This window comes from Dioscorea cayenensis, chromosome 19, assembly GCF_009730915.1.
Source record: "Dioscorea cayenensis subsp. rotundata cultivar TDr96_F1 chromosome 19, TDr96_F1_v2_PseudoChromosome.rev07_lg8_w22 25.fasta, whole genome shotgun sequence".
NCBI lineage: Eukaryota > Viridiplantae > Streptophyta > Magnoliopsida > Dioscoreales > Dioscoreaceae > Dioscorea > Dioscorea cayenensis.
In genome coordinates this window covers 14,240,589-14,249,107 of record NC_052489.1, presented here as the reverse complement: position 1 = coordinate 14,249,107, position 8,519 = coordinate 14,240,589, and the positions used below count along the sequence as shown (strand labels likewise).

The window sequence follows — 8,519 nt, the reverse complement described above, 5'->3', positions numbered from 1 at the left end:
ACTGAGGAGGTTTTCCTATGAATTACTTATTTTTACTTTCGATTTCATTATTGATTGTATCTTGCTCTATGGAGAGCTAAACCCCCTAGTGGGTACTTGGATTTTGTAAACCCTAGGATGTTATTGTTTCATTGACCTTTTATAATGTTTTCCTTAATTGATTTTTTTAATTGATTTCCAACCTTGAATGCTTGCTGAATGATTTCTCCCTTAGAGTGACACTAGGGTTGAGAGTCCATCTTGGTAGCCTTTGTGGATGAGTGACATACCATGAGGGTTAGACAATGCTAGATTGGAGAGGGTTGAAAGGGTGAGTCGAGAGATAGAGGAGCGTCCCCTTTTCCCTTCGGTGTGATTTATCCTACCTCCATTTCCTAGAGTTCTTTGCGGTCGCAATAGAGTGAAGTACTAAAGGATGAACTCCGCTGGGGCTTAGTTGCGCGAGCAACTAAGTGAAGCGTTGAAGTGATTTTAGTATCTGGGGCTTAATTGTGACTAGGGGTCTTTCGCCTGGACCACAGGGGTAGATCTACACATAGGAATAGGGTTTATCACTTGGAATCCCTAGAACTTCTTGCAACTTTACACAGTGTGAGGTGTTAGGACTGAGCGATTTCTCCTTCGGGACATAGTGTAGAGTTAGTCACGGTTGACCTTAGGTTTGGGACCGTGTGCTTTAGGATTTCCACGACTCAATAAGCATTAATTAGGAAGTATAATAGTAGGTCTTGCACTTGAAACATTAGTCCTAGGGGAGCATTGTCCGAGTACAGCACTTCTATCGATTGCCTATCCTATCACTTACTTGTGCCTCTCATTCTTGTTTCTTTTATTTCTGTTTGCATCATATCTTATCAACAAAATTGTTATTCATCTTTACTTGGTTAAGTAGCAATTTTAGTATTTTTATTCCCTACTCCCTGTGGATACGATACCCCACTCACTTGGGATTTATTACTTCGACAAACCTGTGCACTTGCGGGTAACAAGCAAGGGGCGCTGTCAATGATGCTATCAAGTTGAGGGTCTTCCCATTTTTTCTTGAAAGGGAGAGCAAAGCAATGGCTACATTCATTACCTAGAGCATCGATCACTACATGGGAGGAAATGGTAGAAGCTTTCCTTGCCCGATATTTCCCTCCCGAAAAATCTGCGAAGCTTAGGAATGAGATATCTTCTTTTGTGCAAACGAAATTGGAGTCTCTATTTGAGACATGGGATAGGTTCAAGGATCTCTTGCAGAAATGTCCTCGGCATGGGTTTCCCGAGTGGATGATCATCCAAACCTTCTACAATGGTTTGAACCCAAGTACAAATCAATTACTTGATGTTGCAGCAAGAGGTACCTTAGGAAACAAGATCCCCAAAGAAGCCCGATATATTATTGAAGAGATGGCTATAAACAGTTATCAGTGGAACACACGAGACATAATGAAGGTAGCCGGACTTCATGAGATTGATGCAGTTACATCATTAGCTGCCCAAGTTGAATTATTGAGCAAGAAGTTAGACACTCTAACTTCTCCTAGAGGGGCTGCAGTGATGAGTTGCACTTGGTGTAGGGAAGGACATGCTCCATCTGATTGCTCGATTTTTATTGGTGGTACCACTTCCGTGGAATAGGTTAATTTTATAGGTAATGTAATGAGAGGTCAAGGGAATCCGCATAGCAACACCTACAATCCAGGGTGGAGGAGCCACCCAAACCTTTCTTGGAGTAATCAAGGGCAACTTTAGGCTATGGCACCACCGGGTTTCCAACAACAACAACAACAACAACAACAAGCCCTAAACATGGAGAATAGTGTTTCACAGTTGGAGAATCGGATGACTGATTTGGAGAAGGCTTTGACCAAGTTCATTCAATCGTCAGATACGAGATTTTAATATGGTAAAGCCACACTTCGCAACCACACCGTATCATTGTACAACTAGGAGAATCAAGTGGGCCAAATTGCAAAGTCACTTTTGGAAAGACCTGAAGGGAGTTTGCCTAGCAACATGGAGACCAATCCAAGAGAGCATGTGAAGGCGATCACTTTGAAAAGTGGTCATGAAGTTGAGAGAGCTAAAGAAAAGAAAGTAGCACCCCGACCTTCCAAGCCAAGAATTCCCTACCCTTCAAGATTGAAGAACGACCAAAATGATGAGTAATATAAGAAATTCTTGGGTCTATTCAAGCAGTTGCACATCAACATCCCATTTGTGGAGGTGTTGTCCCAAATGCCTCTCTACGCAAAGTTTCTCAAAGACCTCTTGACTAACAAGAGAAAGCTGAAGGAGAGTGCATCTATGATTCTAGATGCTTCATACTCGGCGGTATTGCAAAAGAACATGCCAAACAAGAAGAAAGATCTCGAGAGCTTCATCATTCCATGTAACATTGGCAATTTGGGTGAAGAGAAGGCATTGGCGGATTCAGTGGCTAGCATCAACATCATGCCTTACACATTCTTTCAGAAGTTAGGCTTGGGAGAGCCTAGTCTCACCCGGATGACACTTCAATTGGCCGACCGATTCGTTAGACATCCGAGGGGTATCATTAAAGATGTACTTAGGAAATTTGATAAGTACATATTTTCTTTGGACTTTGTGGTATTGGAAGTTGATGAGGATGCCTAGGTTCCATGGTTACTTGGGAGGCCATTCTTGCACACTTCCAAGGCTCTTATTGACATGGATGGTGGGGAGTTGACATTAAGAGTTGGTGACAACAATTTGATATACCGCCTCACCGAAGCCATGCGATATTATCTTAACTTTGATGATACTTTGTATTTTCTTGACACTACGATGAGTTAACTAATGAATACGAGCAGGAAATGATGTGTCCAGATCCATTCGAGGGGTTGATAGATCAAGAAGTGGAGAATGAAGAAGCCTTATTACTTGGTCTAGAGGACAATTTGCAACCTACCCCGGGAGTCATGAAGAGGATGATCCAAAAGTTGAAAAGAGCAAGGAGATGTCACAAGAAGTGCCCCAATGGTAATGGGAATGTCCATGCATGGAGTAAGGGTGACGAACCCTTGTGTGGTAACAAACTCGACAACTCCCCCTCTACCTTGAAACAATTATGTTCATCATGCTTTCAAGCTGTAGGTAAGAGGGAAACTTTCATTCATAAACCCCTGTGAGGTAAAGTCAGGTACGTCAAGCTTAGTGACGTTAAACAAGCGCTTTTTTGGTTGGCAACCTAAGTCTTTACTGTTTTTGTAGGTTTTAGTTTAGTATTTGCATGAGTAAAAGCTTTAGCGTTGGTGTCTTGATCTTTACATGCTATTGCGGTGGTTTTCTTGTGGATTATTATTGCTTTAGTGTGCTTCATTGTGATTGGCGGAGTTTCTAGGTCGTTTGAGCATATTTTCATGATTCTTTGGATTGTGTATTAATGTATAGGCAGTCTTTATATGTGTATAAGTGTTGTAGACATTTTTTTGCAGAGTTTGTAATTTTTTTTAGTTATCCAGAGAAGACACACGGGCATGTGAAATTTCCACATAAGCATGTGTTTCCATTCAGAGCTCAATTTCTCCATCCCGAGAAGACACAGGGGCATGTGAGCGCCCCTATGAGCGACTTTGTGATGGTCACATGCATGTGGGTAATTTCTACATGGGCATGTGAATCTCTGCAGAGTTCTCAGACTCCATCCCGAGAAGACACAGGGGCGTGTGAATGCCCATGTGGATGACCCTGTGAATGGCACACGGGTGTGGGTAATTTTCACACACCCGTGTGAAACTCTGCAGAGACTTATTTTCCTTCCCGAGAGCACATAAGGATGTGTGAGTGACCATGTGAGTGCCCCTGTGAGCATCCACACGCCCGTGTGGAATTTTCACAGGGGTGTGTGGAACACTTAGAATTTTTCTCAGAAGAACGGAGAAGGCACAGGGGCGTGTGGGTGCCCCTGTGGGTCGGGCACACAGGCGTGGGTAATTTCCACACGGCCATGTGGATGCGTTCAGAGGCTAGAAAAGCTATCCCAAGAGCACATAGGGGCGTGTGTCTGCCCCTGTCGGAGGCCCTATGGGAGTCATAGGGGCGTGAGTAATTTCCACACGCCCGTGTGGATGCACCGAACGTCAAGATGCGCATTTTCTCTTTAAAACCTACTCACGCCCTCTTCGTTCTAAAACTCCCAAATGCTCAAAGAATGCCTCCATTCACTCTCCCGACCTTCTCCGCATCTATATAAGGGTTTTGTGGGTTGCTTTCTGGCTATTCTTAAAGTTTTCAATCTCTAGTTGTTGGTAAGCCTCAAATCCCCTTTCTTCTTCGCCAATCTAATTTATTCTATTTAAATTGGTCAATGTTGCTTCGATTACATATTTAAATGCTTGGTAAATGACTTTAGAATGTTTTCGAATGATTTTATGTTGTATTTGGAGTTTTTTTTGTGAGTTAGTCGTGAGGCTCTCATGCCCCGAAGATCCACACAGGCTTGTAAAATTTCCACACAATCATGTGGATTCCTGCAGAACTAGGTTTTCAAGTTTGATTTGATTAGTTCTTTCAAATTTTGTAGGAATGGCTCCCCGATCAAAGAAGACAGCCGGCAAACGTCCTCGCGAACCTTCACTGGAGCAGCTTGAGTTCGCTATACCTCAACATCAAGCCCGTCTTGAGCATTTGTTGAAGCTCAAGTTTGGACAATCGAGATTTCCAGATTTGAGCGCTTTAAGGGAGATTTAGTTAGGTGATGAGATGGCAGATGAGGTCGAGGAGCTCTTATCTATGGGAAGCTGGTGGCAGTTGTTGTCTATTCAAGAGCCAGTTATCCGTACACCAGCTTTTCGAGTATTGACGCCTTACAGTTTAGAGTTTTCGGACAGTACTACAGTATGAGTGTTACACAGTTCTCGGTCCGACTTGGGCTATATGAAGAGGCCTTCACTGACACTGAGGAGTACGAGCAGCTCCCGACAGATTATCCCGGTAGCTTGACCCCTCAACACGCTTATAGAGCATTATGTGGCTAGGGTCAGTATGATCCGGGAGTGTTCAAGGCGACGTGCTTCTCTCGATCGGCCTAAAGATACATCCACGCCATTCTAAGTAGGTTAGTGAACGGTCGTGGCAACAGTATAGGAGTTTTGAGCCGGCAGGAGTTACTCTAACTTTATTACATGGTACAGAGTGAGCCACTCCACCTTCACCACATTGTGGAAAAGTACTTGAGGCACTACGGTCCATATGCCCGGGTCAGAGTTCTCTTCTCAGGCCCATACATTATTAGACTCATCATCGGGATGGGTCTATTAGATGCTATCAGAGGGGCCGAGAAGACGATTATACCATCTCCCCTCGGCCTAGAGGTGATGAGACTCATGGGCATGATCCGGAGGTACAGAGACGGCATCTATGTGATGATTATACCCCTATCAGAGCCTGCCAAGAGTGAGGGTGATGCAACCGAGGGGTCTCAGCCTGCTCCCAAGCCACAGGAGGAGCACATAGAGACAGAGGCACCATCTGCAGCACAGGAGCCACCTCCAGTTCGTATATTTTCTCCATCTTGAGCCTATGATCATTTTGAGAGGCTTGAGAGTGTTATAGGGGTGCTACAGACAGAGCTGACTGAGGTTCGTGCGACACAGGCCGTGAACTATGCATAGGTGACGGCGCATCTCGACACTTTACAGTAGTTACTCGAGTGAGACACGACCTCACCCTTTGTGATGAGACCTCGAGCTACACCGACTCCTCCAGCAGCATCAGCATCATCATCTGCACCACTAGCATCATCATCAGCAGCAGCAGCCAAGACAACACTTGACACTGACGCTTAAGGCGTCTTTACTTTATATACTTTTATGTTTTCCGTATTTTATTTTTGCATTTATTTTAGACTTGTATTACTTAGAAAGGATATTTCTTCGGAGTTTATCTTTTATTTTCAGTTGTTTCGAGCTGTATCTCATTTCTATATCTTTATAGACTAGATTTTATTTTGTTTTTTTTTCTATTGAGCTTCACTGAACCCCCTTGTATATACATGCAGATGGTCTTGTGAGTCTGGAATGTGAGAAATAGTCATGGACATGGTCAATGTGGTATTCAAATGGCCGTGTGTGCTCCACAACCCGTTGGAACTCAACTCGCAATGAATATAGCTCCATCAAACGTACTATTAGGAGTTCAGCGGAGTATTGTTTCAATTGCCCTTCTCCATACATGTGTTTTGATTGCTTTATATTTTAGTGTGCTTGCATGTGTACATTGAGGGAAATATACATCTTAAATGTGTGTGTGTGTGTGTGTGTGTGTGGGGGAGTACGCATTGCACATGTTTTATACTTATGCTTTCATTGTTATTGCTCATGTAGCCAATGGCGGTTCACCTCAGTTGCAATAGTTGTATTCTTATGTTTAGGAGAATTTTTGACATTGAATAATATCATGCTCTAGTTTTTACTTGAATTTTTAGGAATTTTTGCCCGATTAACACTTGGTGCACTACTCATTCATTAAACTTTGTGGAAACTCAAGTTCGATGTTTAAGGGACTGTTTTTAGTTTGTTTGTTGTTTTAATTTCCGTGAAAAAAATGGATGAATGAAAAAGAAAAAAGAAAAAGAAAAAAAATATGTGTTTGTTTGTGTTGTACATTGGGGGTGGAAAGAGCTACCACTTATGAAGTATGAAGCTACTTTCATAAGTCAGATACTAGTTATGCCCTAATGAGAAAAAGGAGCTCTCTCATGGGATAAGTGAAAGCTACTACCCCGGTAGAAAGAGCTACCACCTCGAAAGTGTAAAAGCCACCTCAGCGGCAGCCTAGTAAAGGCTACCTTAGAGGACGTGTGAAGCTACTACCTTCTCTTTTCTTTTTGTACATAAATAAGTCCCTCTCAATTAGAGCTTTGAGGAGTACATATTGGGTTGACTTGAGTGAGTTTACACACACCACACAATATCAGGTTTGTTGTTCTTTTTTATTCAAGTTTTTAGCTAGAGCATTGATTTCTCTTATTCAATGTTTAAATTTTTCCTTACTTGTAGAATGCCTCTTTTGCATGCTTTTGGTGAACCTAAGGCCAAGCACTTCCAATTTTCCTTCGTATATGCTTGAATGTTTATTTTGGCTTGAGGACAAACAAAATCTTAAGTGTGGTGGAGTTTGATAAGTGCTTGTGTATAAGTAATACGAAGTATTCTTTTCTTACACTGAGCATCACTTTTATCAAATTTTATTACTTATTCATGTGTGTTTGTGTTCTTTTGTGCATATAGGGTTATGGAGACAAAGTTGAATGAAAGAAAGCAAAAGTAGATCGCTGATGCAATTGTTAATGTTCTTGGGTTGAACAAAGGTGAAGGCATGAGTTGTACTCAAAGACATGTGGGTGTATGCCAACCTCTATTGTGTTCAAGAAAATACACAAAGTGTAGGGGTACAAAGGCAGTCACACTCATATGTTCCGACTTGTGCAAACATTAGCAAGAGATTCGTCAATGTGGTTTCATTGAAGACGTGACGAGATCTACCGCATGGATGTGTGTCCATTCATGTGGCCTCGATGAAAAGAGTGGATTCGGGAGTATTTCGGCAAAGTATTGTAGCAGTTTACTATAGCAAAATTACTGTATCAGGTACTGTTCACATTACGCAGGAAATGAAGACCTGAAAATTTACACGGGCGTGTGGATGCCTGATTATAGCCCCTATAAATTCCGTATTTTGAGAGTTATTGAAGGATCTTTTCCCCATCTTTTTTCCACCTTTGGAGGCGCTCGCGGCTAGGGTTTGGAGAGGCTTTGGCTAGGTCTTTGGAGCAGTTCTTTGGCCTTGGACATCACGCTCCTTTGGAGGAGAGTTATTGGGGGAGCTTTCGTCGGCATTAATTCAGTGAAGTATGCCTTAGGCTTGATAAGGGAACCCTTAGAGAAGACGAGGCGGCTCCACAAGACCATCGATACGAACTACAAGTAGAGATGACAACAGGTCGGGTCGGGTGCGGGTTTTACCATACCCGTACCCGTACCCGCTACCCCGCTAGTATACCCGAACCGGACGGGTTTTAAAAACTCCAACCCACACCCACACCCAACGGGTAATCGGATACCCGCGGGTATACCCGCCCCCGCCTCCATATTAAAAAAAATTAATAAAAAATATAGTTTTTTATAGAAAAATAACTTAAAATTAATTATAATTTTTTTATAAATAAAATAAAATTATTATATAATTACAAGACTAAACAAAGAGGAAAAATAAAAACCCCTAAATTGTTAAGTTGTCGAACATATTAGTATATATATATATATATATATATTATATAAATATTTTAGTAATTTTAATTTCGGGTCGGGTATGGGTACGGGTATGGGTCGGGTATTAGAATTCCCATACCCGTACCCGCACCCGCACCCATTTCATACAAGTAGGGTTTTACCCGAACCCGACCCGAAACCCGGTCAAAGCAGGTTTTACTCGTCAAACTCGGGTCCGGTCGGGTTGGGTAGGGTCGGGTTTGGGTATTATTGCCATCCCTAACTAGAAGGGGATTTTAC

The 8,519-nt window shown here is 42.5% G+C and overlaps 1 non-coding gene across 1 annotated transcript; it reads right to left on the bottom strand.

Moving 5' to 3' along the window:
* Positions 1–1,155: 1,155 nt before the first annotated feature.
* Positions 1,156–1,262, bottom strand: LOC120250770. Its single transcript, XR_005533108.1, has one exon. It is a non-coding gene; the product is annotated as a small nucleolar RNA R71 (small nucleolar RNA).
* Positions 1,263–8,519: the final 7,257 nt, after the last annotated feature.